This window comes from Pteropus vampyrus, unplaced genomic scaffold (genome assembly GCF_000151845.1).
Source record: "Pteropus vampyrus isolate Shadow unplaced genomic scaffold, Pvam_2.0 Scaffold410, whole genome shotgun sequence".
Lineage (NCBI taxonomy): Eukaryota > Metazoa > Chordata > Mammalia > Chiroptera > Pteropodidae > Pteropus > Pteropus vampyrus.
Genome location: NW_011889191.1, coordinates 607360 through 630333, shown reverse-complemented (window position 1 = coordinate 630333; position 22974 = coordinate 607360). Strand labels below are relative to the sequence as shown.

Sequence of the window (22974 nt, the reverse complement as noted above, 5' to 3'; positions counted from 1 at the left end):
TCTGTGACTAGAAGCTGTGGCTGCTGTTTTGGAAAGCGCAGCCACTTTGCTTCTGAGGCAGTGGGATTTTTGTACTAAAATAGATTCTCACCATCTTGGACATTTGCTTTGGGATAGCACCAGTTACCACAGTGATTTTCAATTGCTCTGCAGTCGCACAAGTGGTGCGAGGTTTGCATGTAGCGGTGTGCAAGCTCAGCACCTCCCATGATAAAAATGGGACAAGAAAAAGAAACTAAATACAGTAGTTCCCCCCATCCACAGAGAACTCTTTCCAAGACCATCAGTGAATGCCTGAAACCATGGGTAGTACCATATTCTACATATACTAGGATTGTTTCCTATACATATATACCTATAATAAAGTTCAATTTCTAAATTAGGCATAGTAAGAGATGAGCAACAATAACTAATAAAATAAAACAATTATAACAATATACTGTAATAAATATTATGTGAACATGGTCTCTCACTTTCCTCTCTCTCTCTCTCTAATAATCAATCTGATAACCAAGACTGCTACGAAGTGACTAACTGGTGGGTGGCATGAACAGTGTAGATATGTTGGACAAAGGAATAATTCACATCCCGGGCAGGATGGAGTGGGATGGCACGAGATTTCACACGGTACTCTGAATAGTGTACAGTTTAAAACCTACAAATTATTTCTGTAATTTTCCATTTAATATTTTCAGACCAAGGTTGACCACAACCGGGTAACCGAAACCACAGAAAGCAGAAACACAGATGAGGGAGGACTACTGTATCCAAACAGTAACTATCAGTTGACTAAAATCTATAATTTTCGGCAATCTCTCTTTTCAAGAGTCAAAACAGATGAGAAAACTTGACTTACAATATCGTTTACTAAAATATCACATGAGATTTAGATAACAGAAGAGAATAAGTCATAATGCCTAGAGAAGGAAAGCCTATTGGTCAAATTAATTCATGGACATTATTTTCTGGACCTCGAAGATGGATAAAGATATTTGGTTACTCAATAATATAAACAGACATTCAAGATTCTGAAAAAGGTGGACCATTTGCTTGCAAAGAGAAAATGTCGTTACCATAAAAATAGCATCTCAACACTGTCCACCACTTAAAGCATTCAAAATTCAGTAGTTGATTTTCTGGTTAACCTATTATTGATAAAAACAGAAATTTGTAAGAGTAGCTTGTGACTATTATCAGCGAGTAAACAATCTTGACTGAGTTGCCAATATAGCCTTGGACACAAGAATTAGACAAGGTTCAGCTGATTAAGAGTGAATAATCTATTTAAGAGTAAAGACCTATTAAAACAAAACAAAACAAAACAAAAAACCGATGTTCAAAGTACAGAGCATAGCTATGGAGGAGCAAAGCAAAAAGGTCTGTGTTTTTAAAAAGGAGCTTTTCAAAAAAAATTAAAGACTTTTCTTAATTGCTTTACTATATAGGCAGAAAATATGAAGCTCACAAACTTTGCGATTTTGCGAAAAAACCACGGAAATAATATAATAGGGTTTTTTTTTTTTTTTTAATGAAGACCAAGAACCTAAAAATAAAATGCCTGTCTTCAACCTCCAAAGATGGATTGTTGGAACATGGTTACAGATGAATGAATGCAATGGCCAAAGAAGCAGTTTTAATTGTGCGTCTCTTACTAAAATGGCACATATTTTATGATTTGTGAAAATGACAATTTACTTGAAGAAAGATTACACAGGCCAGTAAAACTCTCAGTCTAAGGGGTCCCTCTGGGCCTTAAGGGTCTTTGATGTAAGAACAACTCAAGAATAGGAAGGGCGAAGAACTGCCCTAAATTCAAATCCTGTAAGCCGAACAAAACCACCCTTAAGAGTGGAAAACTGATGCAATTTACATACTTAACTGCCTATTCCTTTGTAGCTGTCATTTCTTTATGCATTACCAAAATTCCTTCAGGTTTACTGCACTTTCACCGAAATTCACTTAGTGGTTATTACATTCCAAGCACTGTACTAAATAGATTCACATGTAGTACCATATTTAAACCTCTTAATAACATCTTGTGGTAAGTATTATTATTTCTTCAATTAACAGATGGGTAAACAGAGGGGGTCATAGATTAAGGACATTGACTGACAGCATACAGCTAATACATGGCAGAGCAAGGGTTCAAATCCTGGGTCAATCTGCTCCCAGGACCCTTTCTCATAATTATTGTGCAACCTTGCTTTTTTAACCATTACAAAGGCACCTGGGTCTCTTGTGAAAACAGTAAATTATATAGACACAGTTGGCTTTTGAACAATGCAGAAGTTAGAGGCATGGAACCTGTCCCCCCAAGTTGAAAACCCATGTTTAACTTTTGACTTACCCAAAACTAAGCTACTAATAGCCTACTATCGACTGGAAGCCTTACTGAGAAAATAAATAGTCAATTAACACATATTTTGTATGTTACATGTATAATATAATGTATTCTTACAAAAAAGGAAGCTAGGAAAAAAGATATTAAGAAAAGCATAAGGAAGAGAAAATACATTTACTGTATTTATTGAAAAAAATCTGTGTATAAGTGGATCTGTGCAGTTCAAACCTGTGTTGTTCAAGGGTCAATTGTATATATGTATTATATATACATATATTTATATTACATATCGTATATATATTATATTATATATAATTTATACACGCACATATATACATATATATGTGTTTATCTATCTAAAATAGAATCCTTGTGAGGATTATATCAAATAAAAAGATATGTAAGTATCTAGTTCAGTGCCTAAAATACATGTATGGTAAGTATAATTGTTTGGATCCCATTCATCAGCTTTCAGAGACAGTAAAAGGGCAGGGTCTATATCTGTTTTGTTCATCTTTAATGTTTAGCACATAAAATCTGTGCCTGGCATACGATCTGTTCAATGAATGAATGAATGAAGCAAGATAACAATATCATAGTTATAGCATTCAATGAAAAGCATAAGTCTCTTATTTTCTGTCAATAATACATTTTTCTCTTTCTCTACTTATACAAATAAACTATAATTCAGAATTCACACCAATGCACAACAAAATATTTTTATCTCAACTTCTCCTGCACTTAGAGTCTGGGCCACTCGTTGCACTATTAAACGTTAATGTCTTTGCATTATTACTTAACTATTCTTTGAGTATATCAGTGTCTTTTCAGAATGCAAAGAAGCAGATCTACTTCTTCGGCACTTTTCTTGATACTCAGAGTGCTATTTGTCACAGCCAAACTTGGCAGAGCCTGTATGTGGATTACTGTGTATCTGGTACTCCCAATCTGGTTACCTGAATCTTTCTTTCTTGTAGTCCCTTTTAATAACGACTGAAGAAAATGTAATTGAGAATTCTATAAACACTTCATTTAACAATGACTGAACTCATAGTATCGTGTCTTATATACGCAATGTTCTAAACTACTAATTTTCACACACATGTATACATGTTAAACTATTCATGGATAGCAGTCTGGATTCTAGCTACAATGAAGGACAGACACACTAGAGCCAGGGGAAGCAAAGGGAAATGTCTCTATCCAGTTTTGTGCCTGGATTCTCTTAATTTTTTAATTTCTGCATCCAGGCCAGTCCAGTTGTTTCCTTGGATCAGGATCCATATTTTCATTACGAAGAATTCTTTATCTTTAATTATGTCAAGTTCATTCTAATCTTCATACTTTAAAGTTCAGAACTTCATCAACCCACTCCAAATAGTTCAAAGTAATTAATCAGATTTACTATTGAACAGATTTGTGCAAATACTGCCACTTAAAATAATTTGCTCTCCTCTAATACATGACCCACACAATTGCCTCATCTTCCCAGTAAAGGCCTTCTCTCTTTATCTGCTGGGAATGTAGCCAGGAGTGTTTAATAGATCATTTGGATTTTGGTCGTAAGAAAACAATTTTAAGACATCATTTCTTTAAAAAAGGCTTTCTCTACTCCTCAGAAATTACCCACTCATTCATTCATTCTTTGTCCAACAGATACTAATTTATGAACCAGTCCTCTGGTTTCTTTTCAAATTCTTTTATCAAACAAAACTGCCTTCAATGGTTTGGAGTTGTGCTGTCTGTTTTGTATTTGTCAAAATGAACCTTCCTCAAAAAGCTGTTGTGAGGACCAACTGAGATAAGAATTACGAAGTACTACTATTTACCAGGAAGTCTTTCTTGGTATAGGTATGACAGAGTGGGTCTCTTTCAGAGGTAAGAATAACTATTCAAGTTCTTAATTGTGTATCTTAATGTGAAACTTGTGGTTTTTAAGTTTTTTTTTTTCATATAGACTAATTTCTAAGATAAGTTACTATATTGAGCTCCAGGACAAAAATGATCACATTTATGTTATAAACAATTAGCTTATCACACACTGATGAACATATAAGATAGACTGTAGAAACGAAGAAATGGCTAAATTTCAATTGTCATGCTTTCGCAGCATAAACTAAAATCTGATTATCATCCTCTCCCCACAAATCAATATATACTACAGCCTTAAAATAAATGATTCAATATGAATTAGAATATGAATATAAATTAAAGAAAAGATAAATAAGGTAGATGCAGGTAAGTAAATTTTATGTTTTATATTTGAGTCTCATCTATAAAATGTCACACTGTAAATTAAATTATTGCTTATACTCTGATACTGTTGTAAAGAACATTACTTAATTATATAATTTTCTAAAATGCAATGGAACTGGCTTATTTTTTTAACTCTCTCTGGATCACTCACATTTACTTTGTGTTTTAGAAACATGAGGTCCTATGAATATGCAATGTTATTCTTAATTTAGCTCTGTAAAGGCAGGCATATGCAATGTGTGATGTATTTTGGCCATACTAAATTCATCAGTAATTAATTTTTAGCCTGCATCATTGTTTTCTGGCCCAATGATGACTCATGGAACTTTTCTCTCACCTCATACACATTATTGCATCTGGTGTCATTAAGATGGAGTTAATATCCAGGATGTGATGATTGATTTAGGGAGATGATAATGAGATTATGGTTCATGCCCTTAAAGCATGACAACTGAAATCCTATCATTTTCCACATGAGGAAATATGCTAAATATTATAATATCTGACATGTCTATCACTGTGGGATTAAGCCAGATATCTGAAAGAGATTTGATAAATTTAGATCCTTAGACATATTACCTTCTTTTGTCTTACAAACACAGCATAATTGATTTGGGGATAATGAAAGTTTATATATGCATGCCCAATTTTTAATTACAAGAAATTTTTAGGTCCTCTTGGCTCAGATCTGTCAGATTAAACAAAAGAAGCCAAGAGCAACCACTGTCTTTCTTTCCTCTGATTTTGGGAGGAGGGATCAGTGAACAGAGTAAGAGAGGTGTTTAGCAATACATATATTTCAAGCCAGGAGAATCTGGATTGAAAGTTTCGAAGGACCCATGAGTCACAAAAACATTAAAAGGGTGGGATGTCTGACCACTTAAACAACAGGGAAGAAATATTTCAAGAATATTTGAAGAAGACAATGGATTAAGAAAATGGATGAGCATGTTTTTAAAAGCTAATACATTTAGAAATTTTTTCCCCTTTGAAATAAAATGTTTTCTAGACATTTTATTTACTTTATTTAAAAGCATACATTTAATGAGCATCTTCTTTCTTTTCATCTTTTTCTCTAATACTCATGATCTTCTAAAACTCAGATTCAGGAATATATTTCTGAGAATGACAAGAGATAACTCTTGTTCAGTATCCTCTGAACTATTCAGTATAGTTCAGTATCCTCTGAACTATTCAATATTAGTTCAGTATCCTCTGAACTATTCAATATTCAGATGCTTATTGTCTATTTCTATTTATTGATTTAGACATCCATCTAGTCATTCATCTCAGCATCTATCCACAATCATATATCCATGTATTTACTTTGTGCCTAATTCTAATCACTGTGAGGCATTCAGAAATGGAAAGAAATATACATCCTAGATAGGAGAGAAGACATACATTCATTGATCAGCACTGGGTTGCACATGCACTTGAAAGCTTGATACATCTCTGGAAAATAGAAAAAAAAAAGAGAGAGCGAAAGAGAAAGAGAGACAGACAGAGAGACAGACAGACAGACAGACAGACAATCTCCCTCCCATCTGACAGCTCCAGATATATCTCCTAGGCATCTTAACTATGGCCAGAATAGCATTCTTAATTTTCCCACTCCCTGCAACCTACTTCTCCAATAGTCCAAAACCTAGAAATCATTCATTTATTTATTTCTTTGCCCATGAAATTCTAATCTCTTAGCAAGTTTTTTTGCACTATTCCAAACATACCATTGTGTCCATTTTTCTCCACATCCTTTGTTTTTATTTTTCAAATCCACCATTATCTCTCGTTTTGACTTTTGTAATAGTTCTCACTTTCTACTGTTTACCATCCCCAAATTATCTAGACGACAGCTAGAATGATTATTTAAAAATATAAATTAGAGCATATCTCAGCACTGCTTTAAACCAACAATGTCTTACCTTGTTTTGAAAAAATGGGAACACCTGACATGGAGTACTGTAGGATCTGGTCCCTGCTCACCACTAGGCTCTAGCCACACTGGCCTTTTTAAAGCATTCCCCAAAAGCATGCCTTTTATTTTGTCACTCGTGCCTTTATTTTTGCCTCAGGAGTTTTGCCCTGTCTGCCTGAAATGCTTTTCTCTACATTTCCACATGGCTGGGTGAATCTTCTCATTCAGCTCTCTGCTTAAATATCTAGAGAGGACTTCTCCAAGACAATTCAGCTAGCCAGTGACTATCACATTTTTCTGATTTAAATCCTCTGCACAGAACTTATCACTATTTGGCATTTTATATATATATATAAACATATATATAAACATATATATTATATATATATATATATATATATATATATATATATATATATATATGTGTGTGTGTTTCTTATTACTGTGCCTGGTACCTATCAGACATCCCAATAACTATTGGTAGAATGAATGGGTATTACGACCACTATGCAACAGTGCTTGATAGCATGACCCTCATGGTCGAAGTTCTCAGCAGATGCGTTTGCTACTCTTAAAGCCAAACTCTCCCTGATCTATCCAACCCTTCCTAAAGAATATGTAGTTTTAAAAATTAAAATACTTGCATCAGACATAAACATTTATACCAAGTATCATCAGTGTTTATTTGTAATAATCTAATTTTAGTATTTCAACACATAGAACACATTTGAGAAATCTAGGAATGTCTCTACCAACGATACCTTAATTAGGCAGACTTATTCGAATGTGCTCACTTTTAAATTAGCCAGGGTTCATAAACACATATTTAATTTGATTACATCTGAGATACTAAAAATAGTATAAATATTAATGGATACTTTAAAAAGGCATTATGTCATTTCGCAGTAAGATTAAAGAAATAGAACTCCTAAGCATTCTTAACATCTCTTTTATTTATCTTTCAGGTTTTTCACTATGAATCACTCTTAATCCAAATTTTAAACCTATATAATTAATAACTTTGTTATATGCAATACTTAATCTAGCTATCTCTAAGTATGTGGGTTTTTTTAAAAACTTTATTAAGATAAAATTTAATATAATAAAACTTATCCATTCTAAGTGCAAGTCAATTATTTTAAAATTTATACAGTTGTGCAAATATCACCACAATCCAGTTTTAAAATATTTCCATCACCCAAAAGTTCCCTTGTGACCTGGTACAGTAACTCTCCCATTTCTTCTCCAAGCTGTAGGCAACTACTGATTTGTCTTCTGTCTTTGAGGATTTGCCATTGTGGATCATTTATATAAATGGGATTATATAACACAAATATTGCAGTATCTCATGTCTGCTTTTCTTCACTTAGCATGATGTTTTTTACATGTATTAAGACAATCTATGCTGTTATGTTATCGGTCCATTTTATTGCTGAGTACTATTTAGTTGCATGGATGCATCACATTTTTTTCATTCATTCATGAGTGATGGCAATTTGGATGGTTTCCAGTTTTGGGGGTAATAGGAACAATGTTGCTATGACCATCTGTGTACAAGTCTTTTTGTGAATGTATGTTTTTCTTTATCTTGGATAGATACCTTGGAGTAAAATTTCTGGACTATATGGTAAATTTATTTTTGACTTTCTAAGAAGCTGCCAAATTGTTTTCCAAAATAATTGTATTATTTTATATTCCCATAGCCATAAGCAAAGATAATAAGAACAGTATGAATATAATATTTAACCACTTCCACACTGACAAGGTATTCTTCATTACTAAAATCTATGCTTTTACAAAAAATTAAAATGGATATATATGCTGTCTAGTTTCAAAAAGTAGGGCCAATGCAATAAAGATAAATGGAGGTAGATTTTCCATAATATGAGACAGAATTTGCTTCTAATTTCAACTGGATAATTTGAAAGATAATGTTACCCATCACTATGAATATAGAGGCTTGATAAAGAGACATGTAGAAGAGATTAGCATCCTGGATGAAGTGCCACAGTGGGCAATCCAATAGGGTGTGGGAGCAGCCTGTCACAGGGTGATACAATCTGGAAGAACAGAAGAATTAACTCTCTTGAAAGATGAATCTCAGCCAATGAGAAAGAGAAGGCTGAAGGGAATGGCAGATAAATTGTCTCTCCATTTTCCCTGTGATGGATTGCCCCAACTTTCTATTTTCTATTTTATTTGTTTTTTATTCTATTTTATTTTGTTTTATTTCTATTTTCTTTTACTCTAGCTATCCTAGAATTTACCTTCCAATGAAACACTAGCACTTGACCCTTTCCTCAAGCTCTGTTTTCAATCAACTTGAGCTAAGATACATGCTAGTCAAAAGCTAGAAGAGAGGACAGTAAATTTTGTTTAAAATTCTTTGTCAATGCATAAAAATACTAGGGAAGAGATGATGATGATGATCGTTATGATTAATGTCTAACATCTGTGGGGCACTTTGTTGCAGGTACTGTTTAAAGTGCATTATGTATGATCACATTTAATCCTCACAACCATTCTATGAAGTACTATTATTATTATCCCTACTTTATAGATAACAAAAGTAAAGTGTAAAAAGTTCACACAGAGAATAAAGCCAAGATCCTATAGATAATGAGCTGCAGAGCTGGAATTTCATCTCCAACAATTTGCTGTATTTTCAATTGCGTTGAAGTATCTGTAAGAAAGGCACAGTCCTCTGAGGTTTCCTGTGCCTAACTGGCAATTATTATTATTATTATTATTATTATTATTATTATTATTATTAATTATTTATGCCTACAACACCTGGTCTTTCTAGGTAGTCTCCCATCCAAGTACTAATCAGGCCCAACCCTGCTCCTTGCTTAGCTTCCAAGATCAGACATCGGGCTTGTTCAGGGTGGCATGGCTGTAGACCATGGACTGTGGCTCCACTGGAACATGAACCCAGGACCTACTATGTATAAAGCAGATGTGCTAACCACTACACTATAAAACCATATCCATAGCTGGCAATTCTGAGGTTGGTAATACTGCCTATGTAGCAGACTCTGGACAAGGCCACTTGGGTCCTTGCCACACTGTTTATGATTAAAATATGGTCTCTACAGAGCTGAGGTATACTTTCTTTCAAGAATGCATGGTTTGGGGGCGTCAGACTTTCTACCTCTCAGGTTACTCAGCTCACATGTTCAACACACTTACTTGAACCAAAGTATCTCATATCTTCCCTTGTTGTAGAGGTTTATGAAAGGTCTACTTTATTTTTATGCTTAATTCAGGACATTTGTAATTTCCCCTTGAATCGTTTTTAACCGCCACTATACAGTGCACATTACATCCATCTCATACACAAAAAGATACAGCCATGCTCAGTGTCATTACACGCTGTTATATGACTATGTGGGGCTATACTACAAAGGTCCACACTTTCTGTGGTGTAAGATATTTATGACTGGAAGTGACCTGTACTTTTCTTCTGCCTTTGTGTTGCTCTATTGAAAATAATGATTACAGAATCTCTCTCAACAAAAGGTCATTTGTGTCAATGACAGAACACAGAGGATCAGATCACCAGTGGTAATTGCAAATTAATGCTCTCCTGGTAATGCATTAACTACACATTATTGATCTACAGTTGAATCATAGAGGCTACTGAGAAGTGAATTTTGCTTTCCTATTTTGGGGGCTTTTATTGCTTTGTCCATAATGCATTTTTCTTTCAGCTGGAATTTTCTGTAATTGTCTCCATTTTTAATTTCTCACAGTGAGATGACTTTTAACTTGTAATTAGAATCTGTAAAAATTCATGTCTCTGTCTCAAAAACCTTTTAGATATCCACTGAACTGTAACTTTGATGCCATAAAACACATACATGATGCACAGATACATATTTCTAGAGAGCTGAGCTCTTGATAATTTTTTTCACTTAGATAAAACAGAAATCCATTTGATCCTCTATCCGAAATTACAATTTATTGAATGGTTTGCAATAAAATATTCAAAAGTTTCCCCTAAAAGCATTTTTCTTGGGAGCATAGATCATGTTATTTTCTTTCCTAGGTCAAAATTTTAACATATAAGTAAACAGTTTATTTCAGGAATGAATTTTTTTAGACAGAGGTCATCTGGACTAAGCCTGGTTTCTGAATTGTGAGCTCTGTGTACCTTGTGTCATTTGTATCAATGGACAGAACTATGAGTTAGGAGTCACTTGAACCAAAGAGATATCCTGACAACAATTTCATTTGCAACTTCTCATAAACCTTAGACATATTATTTATTTTCTAAACTTATATATGGGAGACACCATTGTGATTTCTAGTAAAAATCTTTTAAAATGTTTTTAGGTCTGTAAGAACTTTAATATTTTACTATAATTTCTTTTGTAATCATTATTTTCATCAAGTCACAATTAATACTACGAAAAGAAATGTACACCCAAATTGTTTGCTTATTATTTCTCAGTAAGTCATTACTGTGTATACCAAAAAAACCTTTAATAAATGTCAATTGCATGGCTAAAACTATATAATTCTGGTGTTTCTTCTTCTAGGAGTTTATAATTAAAGACAGATACAATCAGAGTTTATATTCATTTTACAACCAATCTTAGAGCTGGACCAGGTGCTCAAGCATCCCTGATGTGCCAGGAATTGCTGGATGGTGAGAAGAGAGGAAGGACCAGAGTGGCTGGAGTGGAGGGAAGACACTCCAGGGACCGGGACTCTGAAATTGGGTACCCCCTTTAACATATTAAATATTATTTCTCCCAAAACATAACACAATGAGATAGGTACTATGACTTCCATTTTATAGATGAATGAATCACAGTTTACAGATATTAAGTAATTAGGCAGAATTTATCCAGCTATTAAATGGTGAGGCCGGAAGTTGAGAAAAGAACTGTAACAGTTCAAAGCTCCTTCTCTTAACTACCATATTATCCATGGAAATACAAACATATCTGGATACATAATTATATGCAAATACTGTCAAGAACATTCAAGACTAAAATAAACTGAGATTTTTGAAAAATGCTAGGGACCAAAATGAGAGTTTCTTAAATGAAAGCATTAAGACTAAGAAACTTGAGAACTTTGGTTTTCAAGATAAAACAAAACAAAACAAAAAACATGTATTAGGCCATGGCATAGAATCACAAGGCAGAACTATTCAGTTTCAATTTTACCTCACTGAGAAGAGAGACCACTAGCCTTTATAAAGCAGTTCTCAGAGCTCAGTTATATATTTGGTGCAGAGCCCTAGGCATTCTGCAGCACAGCTACTGTCTAACAGTGTCTTCTTTCCTTCTAATTTTTTAGTCTACCTCAGCTTTAGACACATCTTATATCAAGATCAGGAAGCAAATAAATAAATCTTCGCACTTTCTAATCTTTGAAGAGCATTAGCAATAAGACCTTTTCAAATCTACTCCATAATAAATGAACTAGGAAGAAAGTCAGGACTATCTCAACAGAAATTAAAAAACGAAAAAGGAAAAATAGAGTAAGATCAGAATGTACCACAACCAAAATGATGACTGGGTCTTTTCAGAAGAAGGTAACTTCAGAGGGTCTAGTTTGTTGTGACTATATTGTGGGGGTGATGACCAAACATGAAGCTGACTATAAATAAACTTGTACAGACACATGTGTGTCAGGAGGATAAAAGTTTTTAAAGTTTGGTTTGTTGTGACTGCAAAAAAGAAGTTGCTGCTTCCAAACAGAAAAATGAGTTAAAAAAAAAAAAAATCAAAGGAACTAGTTTTAAAACAGCCTGGAAAAATATCCAAATCTCTTTTGTATCCACTAGAATAAGAATAGTAAGCATAAAACAGAGAGAAGAGTCATTTAAAAAGAAGAGCGGCCATAATCCAGGAACATCATTATTATAATAAGCTAATAATTTGGTGTTATTGCAAAAATGTAATTAAGAAAAGTGACAAAGAATTGGGACAGCATATACAAAGCAAAATTGTGGGGTACAAAATGAATGTCATGATTAAAAACCTCTTAGGGAGGTAGGCACTTATGAGGAACAAACTTGTAAAATGTCTTTGTGGTCTGAATTTTCATTTTTTTTCTCAAGAGAAATTCTTAGAATGGCACAAACATCTATTATGATGTGAAACATTGGGGGGAAAATTCAAATATATTAAGCACACGATAAAGCTGATTCTGAAAAGGTATTTGTGTTAATTAATCTGATTTTTGAATTAATATTTAATAACATCTTTATATAGAAAGTTGATGATGTTCTACCATTAATAGAACATGCACTTGGAAATATGTTTCCTTTGGAAGTGATAGATTTGCGTTGTGTTGATAAAGGCACTTTTTGGTGCCATTGTCCTTGGGAATAGTCAAAAAGATTTGCAAGGCAGCTAATCAAAGATGACAAGAGGCTACCAGTAGTCTTAGAAGAGAGGAGAATTGAAATCATGGAGGATAAAAATCATTAATGAAAAATTGAACAAGATGCCGTGGAAGTAAAAAGTATAAATAGCCCATTGAGCATTTATTTGTTCCTGGATCTGAACAGATAGAGAAGGGCTGGGGTGTCAGCAAGTGAGAATGTAAAGACCTGTCACTCTTCAATTCTTCCCATTCAGCATAGAATAGCATCTAATATCTTTATCATGGCCTACAGTACCCCACAAGATCCACCTCTGCCTATGACTGCCCCTTCATTGCCTATCATTCTCACCTCTGCTGTGTCTTGTAAGTCTTGAAACAGGGCAAGACCACTCTTATCTTGCACCCTAGAGCTTTGTATTTATGCTCTGCCAGGGGAACACTTATCTCCAGGTCTCTACATGGCTGATTTCTTTTTACTCACTGGAGTCTGGGCTCAATTATCTTATCACTCCTTTGAGTAGGCTTCTGGCATGCAAAGTTTCTGAGAGCATATTTAGTTGTCTGAGAACATCCTTATGTCTCCGGGGCTAGCACCACATCTGGCACATAGTGGCCACCTACCATGTGATGAATGAAGATGTTGTCTGATGAGAGTTCTCTAAAGATAGCATTTCCCTTTTTCTATATGTTATATTTCAAATGCAACTAAGATCGTATCGACTTTTTTTATGGAAGCTATATTAATATTCTTCTTTTGTTGACCTTATTGTTATTAAATACCTCTACAGCTTAAAAAAAATCTTTGTCTTGGCGACCTCCACTTTAGATGCGTAATTAAATTTTTGCATTCAAGGATGGGACATTATATTTATCAATAGTCAGCTTTATCTTCTTATATTGTATAGGTTGTGTATGTATCTCTTGTTTGTCCTGAATCTGCTTTGCAACTTACTCTGCTTCCATATTTCATGTTACTTAAGATTTGATCAACTGGGTTTCTCTGTTTCCTCCAAACAAATCTCAGGAGGCCCAGGGTAGCCAGTCTTTTAGAAGTCTCAGAATTTCGCTTACTCAGCACATGGAAACATTTGTCAGAATTGAAAGTACTTTTGGAAACTAAAGAAGTCGGGGATAAATCATTTAATAAAGAGGAAGCATTTCACCTGTAAAATTATAAGGGTGGAGTAAACAAACTATGCAAGGTAGAGTTCAATAATTGAGAATTAATCATCAGTTAATAAGTCAAAGACAGAGTAAGCATTCACAAGTTTGTTATAATAAATTTCTCTTTCATTTTGCTAGCAGATTTCTTGATCACAGTAACATGGATGGTAGGGGATGCAAAGATAAGCCATGGAGTAGAAATTGGGAACATGATTTCAAATTCTACTGGTAGCCAACTGATGAAATACACTCAAGGAAATTACAAATTTGCAAATCTGTAAAATGAGATTAAAAATGCTTACTGATGTCCTCATAGCTTCTAAGAGTCAAATGATTTAATAACTGGAAAAGACTTTTTGAAAAACAAGGTAATGTTCGTCAGATGATTAGTATTCTTCACAATATATTCTCCATGGCTAGAGTTTCTAAATTTCTATGCAGTCTGAATTCTTAACTCTAACTTAGTATGAAACAGAGTCTATAATATATTGAGGTGAATTTTAAAACAAATATGCAATTATATACATCCAAACAAATGTGGCTTTTTTCAAAATAATCACGTTGGTGGATGCTGGCACTGCTCAGAATAATTTTGTAACATCTCTTTTTGAACTGTTTATTAAAATCAGCTTATGAATTAACAGAAAAAGAGACACATGACTTTGTATATCTAACTCAGTTCAACAACCAACCTTGTTTACTCGACTTAGCTCTCCTTAGCTTTGTTTATAGAAAATCAAATCTATTCTCAAAGAATAAAAAGTAGTTCCAATAGTGTTCAAAATATGTTACCTACCAAAGTGACTTCTTCAAACAGTCATTTGGATGGATAAGCTATGATATGTTTATTAAAAAGTCAGTTACATCCAATCACAACTCATTTCAAATGATACTGAAAATTGGATTCGTAAAAAAGCAACAAAAAAAATTACATTTAGAAAATAACATGAAATATAAATATCTAAACAACTGGGATTTTTTAAATTGAAGAATGAAAGGGTAAATAGTAGTTTAAAACTTTGGTCAGACATGGAGATTTTTTGATGAAGAAGTAAAACCAATAGTTGACCATATCTCTGTATACAATGCAAAAAGGAACAGGTAACATAAAGGATCTGGTCAGTCAGGAAAAAGTTAGCCAAGGAAGTTTATACAAGGTCAGAAATTTCATATAGCTATATCTGCAAACATCTTGGCTAACCCACGGTTATTTTCTCATATAGCATAGTCGTTGTGAGGCTGTTACTTTTTCTTATAGTAAAACTATCTTTTAAAAAGTCTAGATTTAATTTCAATTAATTTCCTTTGAATCTTGATGTTAATCTTTCTATCAAGTGGAGAGTGTGTAATCATCTGAAGGCCTAGCAGGTTTCCATTTAATGTCATCTATTTGCTTATAAACAACATTAGTGCACTGGAATCAAGATGGTTTTCAAAAATTAAAACCTCTTCCATTAGAGTAACCATCCATTAGAGTAATTTAAAATATTGTAATAATTGACATAGTAATTAATATTTTATTGGATGGATACTAAGCGCATATTTTTTCTTACATATTGATCTAAGAATATAAGGTTTCTATTTTTTTAAATATTCACTTCCATATTGTTCTTAAAATTGTAAAAGAAGCAGTCATTAAATCTAAGAAACAAGAAACTGCATAGTGGAAAGAAAAATAGGTCTTTTTTAACTAGCTATGTGAAAAAGTTCTGATATCATTTAAAATAATTTTGAAACTTATCAACTATACTTCCTTTGTATACGATAGCCTGTCTTTAAAGAGCATGACAATGGAATAAAAAATAAGAAATCATTGAACAAATATTTTCCATTTACCTAATAAAACTTTAGAATATAGTATGCAAATTTTTTTTTATCACCTAAGACCTCCATCAATAGAGTTGAAGTGCTGAAGTCTTCCTGTGTGCTGTGTGGAAAGTGTCATTGTGCCGCTCCAATTACTTCTTTCCCTCTAGTCTTAATAAAATAATACATCTCCTGATTACATTAAAAAATTCCATTTAGCTTGAACTAGCTCCATCAGAGCACCTTTAATTATTGTTAAAAATTAATTTAGTTATCTAAGTTTAGTGGGTGTCCATCATGTGACCATGACTCTTCACAACAAATACCCACTACACTCTTTTCTGTTGTATCTCAGAATTTTTTATTAACTTCAGTGATGAACCCATAAGAAAGAAAGAAAAAAAAACACCCATATAATCTCAATGAAGGCACAGGTCATAACTGTACATGAATGAGCTGATGACTTCCTATAATTTCTGATGCCCTAGATCAAAGTCCTTAAGAAAGTGAATTGCAATAGCAATATCATTAAATCAAATTATAAAAACTCATAGTCATTCAGTGAAAAAAAAAAAAGTAGTACAATTCTTATATTCTCTATCTATATACAATAGAGGAGAGGAGAGTGAATATTTTGTGATGAAACCTTTCACTAAAAGCAACTGACTTGTTCTGGGTTTTGGTTGCAATCGAAATCTCTAACTAGTTTTTATTAATAGAAATAGATGAGTGTTTAAATCAGATAAAGGGGATGCAGTACTCATTGGGAAGGCTAGGTATAGGACTAACGAATAAAACTAAAAGTAAAAATAAAAGCCAGTGTTAATTTATTAAAGTCTTGTCTTCGAAATGTTTTAAAGGGCAATATTTAAGTTATTTATTGACTATCCTTTTCATGAATAAGTAATTGGGAGCCAGAAGCAAACTTCTTTTCTTCAGAGTAGTTCTCCCCCAAATTTTAAAACATCAAGAGTTTAAGAATATAATTTAACAAGGAGGTATTTGTAAATTTCAGATACTGAAATTTCAGAAACTGAAATTTACTAATAATTTTCATCTGTCCTTCAGATAGCTCTAACTTGTTGCATATTTTAACTAATGAGAGCCTACCAAGTAAGATAAAAATCAGATTTTGAAGACGCTGGGTTCACTTAAATAAATTAGAATTCACTCGAGTTGACTGACCAAGAGCAGCTACGCAAGAACACAGACCCATAATTAACTTCGAACCTTATTTCTTGGCTAGAATGTCGCCTCTGGTTCTGTTGTAATAGCCATTTCACTCCAAAGTTTTACTAGGGAAATGATCTGGAATACTCAAATCACTCTCTAGCTAATTCCTTAGTTTTTATGTTCAATATTCACTGAAGCAATTTTAAAGTAGAGTTATTGGATATTTTACCATTAAGATGTTAACATCCTTGTCAAAGTAAGTTATAGAATAAGAATAGAAATACACAGTACCACTGAGAAATGGCACATTCCTAGAAATGGTAAGAAGACTTCAAAAGCAAAAATTGCCCATTAAAATTCAAGTGAAACAGTGAAAAGGATTTCCATTTATTAACTACAAGGTGGTCTACAAAATTTTGTGATTGTTATATTTCATTTAAACTCTCAATTAGCAAAAATTTAAGCTATACTAAAACTTAAGAGATGCTACAACCTAAGTATTTTCCTTCAGTAAAAAATTCTCTGATTCACTGTCTGTGAATGTTTTATGTGAATGTTACCTTTTCAATGAGGCCTCTTTTTTTTTTTTCACAGCACTTATCATCTTACCAGATAATATACTTATATTTCATATTTATTATATATCTCTCCCCTCACTAGAATGTAAGCCCCATGAGGTAATGGACTTCCGTCTGCTCTATTCACAGAATTCCAAATTCTTAGAAGAATGTTAGGTATGTAATAGGTTCTCAATAAATAGTTATTGAATGAATAAATGAATGAACAGTTCTCTGTGATGCATACTGATTAACGAGGAAGGCACATTCTGTAACACCGATCCAACTTATGAAAAATATTTTAGCTCTTCACTTTTGAAATGTCAGTACCTTTTCAAAAGGCATATAGAATGTCATAGTTATTAACTTCATTTAAAAAGAAATTTAAAATTAGAGTAAAAATCTTTATTCTACTAGTTAACTCACCTATCTACATAGTCCATGTATGTGTATCAAGAAAGGCAGAATTAAAATACTTACTTATATTTCTATTTCCATACCCTTACTTCTCTCTATATTCTAGTATATTAGCTCTATCATCCTGATACTTAAATATCTTTCATTTGTCTCATCACATCTTATAAAAAATGCATTTTGTCATTACATAGTTCACTTCTGAGTAGAAATCATTAGAAAAGAAGATTTGGTAGTATTCCACCTGAAGATATAACAGTGGATGAGCTCTTCAAGAGAAATATAGAAACAGAAGGGGATCGAGTTCGGCAATAAGAGCCAGGGAACAAATGGAATCAGAGAAATGGGAGGGTGATGATAGATGGGTTCAGCCCTTGGAGTTATATGAAAAAGATCTGAACTAACTAATAGAGGAAATCTGATGGGATTTTTTTTTTTAAAAAATGAATAAAAACAGATGCTGACTAGCACCCAAGGTCCAGCTGACATTAAACATTGTGAATTTGGAATAAATCCAATTGGCAGAGTTACTTGAATTTCTCTAATAATATTCAGCAGACCAGAAGTATAGAAAATGAAAGATTAGATTAACCCTGAACTAGGGAATGGAATGGAGTGAAATTCAATTACAATGGAAGGGAGATGGAAATAATATACATTATCCACCCCCCACTCAAATGCCAAGCCAAAATTCTAAATTCAAAGGTTTTTCCACTCATAACTGCCCTAAGTATACTTTAATACTGATTTTAGTCCATATTTTAGTTAAAATTGGTCTAAAAATATTTTCTGGCTTAATGAAAATCTGATTCAAACTAATGGTAGAATTGATACGTAATCTGTGATTTTTGTACCAGTGAAAGCCTAACTGTGAAACTTTCCATTTTTAACAAAATCATTTGGGAGCCAATATTTTACGTAGCTGGAGAGTCTCTGGACCACTCCTACCCAGAGCTGAAGGGGCAGTTCTTTGGCAATCATTTTTCATCTGATGTTAATCTTTTCATCCTATTTACAATCTGTTAAAAAAATTTGCAACTCAAGCGCATTCATTTCACAAATTCAATCAACAAATATTTAGCATGTTTCTGCTATACATCTGGCAGTCAATACATTGGGTGACCAGTGTTTTATGAGGGGGCTGGCATGAAAAGATAAATTGAGCCAAACAGATTTCTCCTTTCAAAAATCTGAGCCAAGAGATATTTAGCTAGTGAGGCATTTCATTTAGAAATTGGAGCTGAAAGACTGCCATGTGGAAAGGGCCCAAGTGTCACATGATAGGCAGAAGTTCAGAGAAGGCAGAAATGAGCAATAATCTATGGAGAAGGAAAGAGTGGATGAAACTATAGATTCCTTTGAGGAAGAAACCACATGACCCACAAAAAAGAGATAGAGAAGATCTGTCCCCAGAACTTCCACCATTGGTTCTTACTGTTCCAGTTTCCATGCATGTATAGAATATAATAAGTAGGCTTCATTTTCGTCAGGCAGTTTGAGTGATTCTCTGCTTCTTGATCCAAGATAAGCCTAAGCAGAACCTGCAACTTGAGTAATTATTTCACCATATATTTTTATAAGGACAAATATATTTATATTCTGTGTCCATACACTGAATACACATCTGTGCTCGGATATATCATGTTGATTTATTTTAATATGTTCTCATACTTATTCTCTTTTTTGAATCCTTACTTTAAGGAATAAGTAGCCTAAATATGTAAGCTTTGAGTAGGCAGAGGAAGATCTGCCTGTTACTGATATTTCCATCCCAGAGATTTGGGAAGGAGTGAGGCAGTGTGACCAGCTGGAAGAGCATTGGCTTTATGGTTGTGAAATACTAGGTCTGAGTTCTGGCTCTAGCACTAGTCATGTGACTTTGGCTACACTACTTTCATCCCCCAAGGCTTGGCTGATGTCCATCAAAGTTATTTCACTCTTGGGTAGGTGTGGAAATAGTGTATGTAGCAGCAGCTAGAACAACACATGGTAGACAGTCGACAATCTTCACCCCCATGTGTGACTTGCCCAAGATCATGTTCGGAAATGAGAAGGCATCTTTTCTGGGACTCATCTCCAGTCCATGCATTTCTCTGTGTTCATGAAAATAAATTCAGGGGATATACAAGCCTAGACATTTATCTTCCCGATTTTTCTGGAACATACCACTCATGTTCTTCCTTCTTGATGTCCCAAGGTACCTTCTTTTACCATTTCCTTTCTTTTCAAGAAACATCCTTTAGCCATTCTTTTAGTTATGGTCTCCTGGCAATAAATTATCTTAGTTTTCTTTCATTAAGAATGTTTTGATTTCTCCATTCCTAAAGAATATAGGATTCTGGGTTGATAGTTCTTTTCTTTCAACAATTGAAAAATGTTACACTTCTTTGACTTTATATTTTCTCATGAGAATTCTATTTGCATTAGAATTGTTTGTTCCCTATAGGTGAGATGTTGTTTCTTGCTTTGAAGATCCTTTCAAAATTCCTTAGTTTTCAAAAGTTTGACTATGATGTGTTTTGGTATGAACTTCTTTAGATCCATCATAGTTCAGGTTCATTCAGCATCTAGAATCTGTAGGATTTTGTCTATTACAAAAAAAAAATGGGAAGTTTTTGGACATTATTTTTTTTTCATCCCCTCCATCTTTGACCTTTCCTCTGGCACTCTGATGACATGAATGTTGGAGCTTTTGTTATAATCTCACAGTTCCCTGAGGCTGTTCATCTTTTTCAGACTATTTTCTCTCTGTTGCTCAGATTGGTTAATTTCTATTGCTCTATCTTCCAGTTCACTAATTCTTTCTTACATTCTCCTCATTCTGCTGTTGAGCCCATTAACTGAGTTTTGCATTTTAGTTATTGTAATTTTCAGTCTTGAACTTTCCATTTAGTTCTTGTTTATGTCCTCTATGTTTTTGTTGACATTGTTTTTTTCTTTTGTTATTTGAGTGTAGTTGGTATCCAATATCATATTCGTTATATTAGTTTCAGGTGTACCATACAGTAATTTAACATTTTTATACTTTACAATGTGATCACTTTATTAATTTTAGTAATTTTTTCATTTGTTTTAAGCATGTTTGTAATAATTTGTTAAAGCATTTTATGATGGCTGCTTTAAAATCTTTGTCGAATAATTCTAACATCTTTTTAATCTTGGTGTTTAGCATCTATTAATTGCATTTTACCATTCAGTTGAGATCTTCCTGGGTCTTGGTATGATAAGTGGTTTTCAATTGAAATCTTAACATTTTTGGTATTATGTTAAGAGGCTCCTGATCTGTTTTAGTTGGCTTCCTTTGACACCACACAGGCAGAAGAAGGGAAGGATGCTGCCTTGTTACTGCCCAGGCACCCTCTCTGGCCCGCTTTAACACCTGAGGGACATGCCTCCTTGTTACTGCTGGGAGAGGATGACACTCATCAGGTCTCCACTGATACCTCCCCAGCTGCAAGGGCCAGAAGTGCCTTTTTACTGCTTCCCCTTAGCTTCACTGACACCATGAAGGGCGTGTGGAAGGAGAGTGGCCTTGTTACATCTGGGTGGTGATGGAAGTCCTGAATCTCCACTAGACCTCTTCTGACACAACCCCAAAGGGGAGGAGAAGGGATACCTCATTACTGGCAGGTGGCGATGAAAGTCCAGGTTTCCCACATGGGGATACTGACCGCCTTGTTACAGCCTCATGAGGGTGAAAATCTAAGACTTCACTTGTTCTTTCCCTGTGTGGATGGATTCAGGGTCACAGTTTTTATCTGTGGTGTTTGTCTAGAGAAAAGCAGTTATTGTCTAACCATAGTTTCTGTCTTTCTAGGCTGCCCCTTTCCTGGTTCTTTGGCTAGAGAGCAGGCTACTTTGTCTGCATTGGCTGCTGTTTCTGGGTTGCTGGCTTCCTTGACTCTAACTCTGGGATGAGCAAAAAGAAAACCCAGAAAACTCACTGCTATGTTGTTCCTTGGGTCCTGAGGTCCCTAGACAAACTGACTTCTTCTCACCTTTCAGAGTTTCTTTATGTTAGTTTTACATATAAAGGGTTTTAGTTGTACTTAGTGGGAAGCATAGAGAAAAGTTCATCTACCTCATCTTCTTGGAAGCAGAAGTCCACCTCCATTAGAATTTTGATACATGTTATTTCTATGTTAGATTGTATTTTATAAGAGGATGTTAAATCTGATTATCAAATTGGCAACACAAGATATTTGCATTTTAATTTCTTGTCAGAGAATATAAGTGATGCTAAACTCTCTGTTTCTTAATTACCATCAGTGCTAGATGGTAAGAAGCCATATTAATGAAGGGTTTCTTGAGTGGTCAAAGCCTAGTTATCATATGAAAAATTTTATCTCAGGGTCAAGTCAGACCATTCACACCTGCATAGCTGGCCCCTCCTAGAAATGCTTATGTTATAATGTCCCAACCACTGTACTGGACCTATGTGAGCAACATTATAAAAAGAAAGAGTTTAAGTGCTAAAAAAGATTTTTTTTTTTTTTTTGTAGGGGTTTTATTAAGAGTACAATGTACTACATCTCAAAGTATCCCTTTATGAAGACAATGGAAGAATTCCCCTCAGCTCTGTACCATAAAAAGCTGAACTAATTTATATTTATATTTTGAAAGCTATGAAGCCAGTGATTTTCTTGCTTTGGCTGCTGGGAAAATCAGAGTCAAATGTGGTGATCTCTTCTGTACCTATGGCTCAGATTTCATGTACTGGTCTTAACCTTGACTTTGTTTTATTTTTCAATCAAAATTTTACATTTACCCAATTTCCTCATGTATTTGTTTTTCTTCTTTTCCAGTAGTACAGTATGAATTTTTGTACCTGATTTCATTTATTTTTGAATTAGAGAGGTGAGCGAACACATTAAAAAAAGAGAGTTTGTAAGACCTCAATTAGAATAGGGAATGGATTTCAGGGTTCTTCTCGATTCAAAACAGGAACTTAATGAGTGCTGCCATTTTGCCACACTCTTTCTCAAGAGACTCTATAA

The 22974-nt window shown here is 34.0% G+C and overlaps 1 protein-coding gene across 2 annotated transcripts in view; it reads right to left on the bottom strand.

Moving 5' to 3' along the window:
• DPYD (dihydropyrimidine dehydrogenase) overlaps positions 1–22974 on the bottom strand; it is a 717845-nt gene that overhangs the window by 126781 nt on the left and 568090 nt on the right. The window lies entirely within an intron of this gene.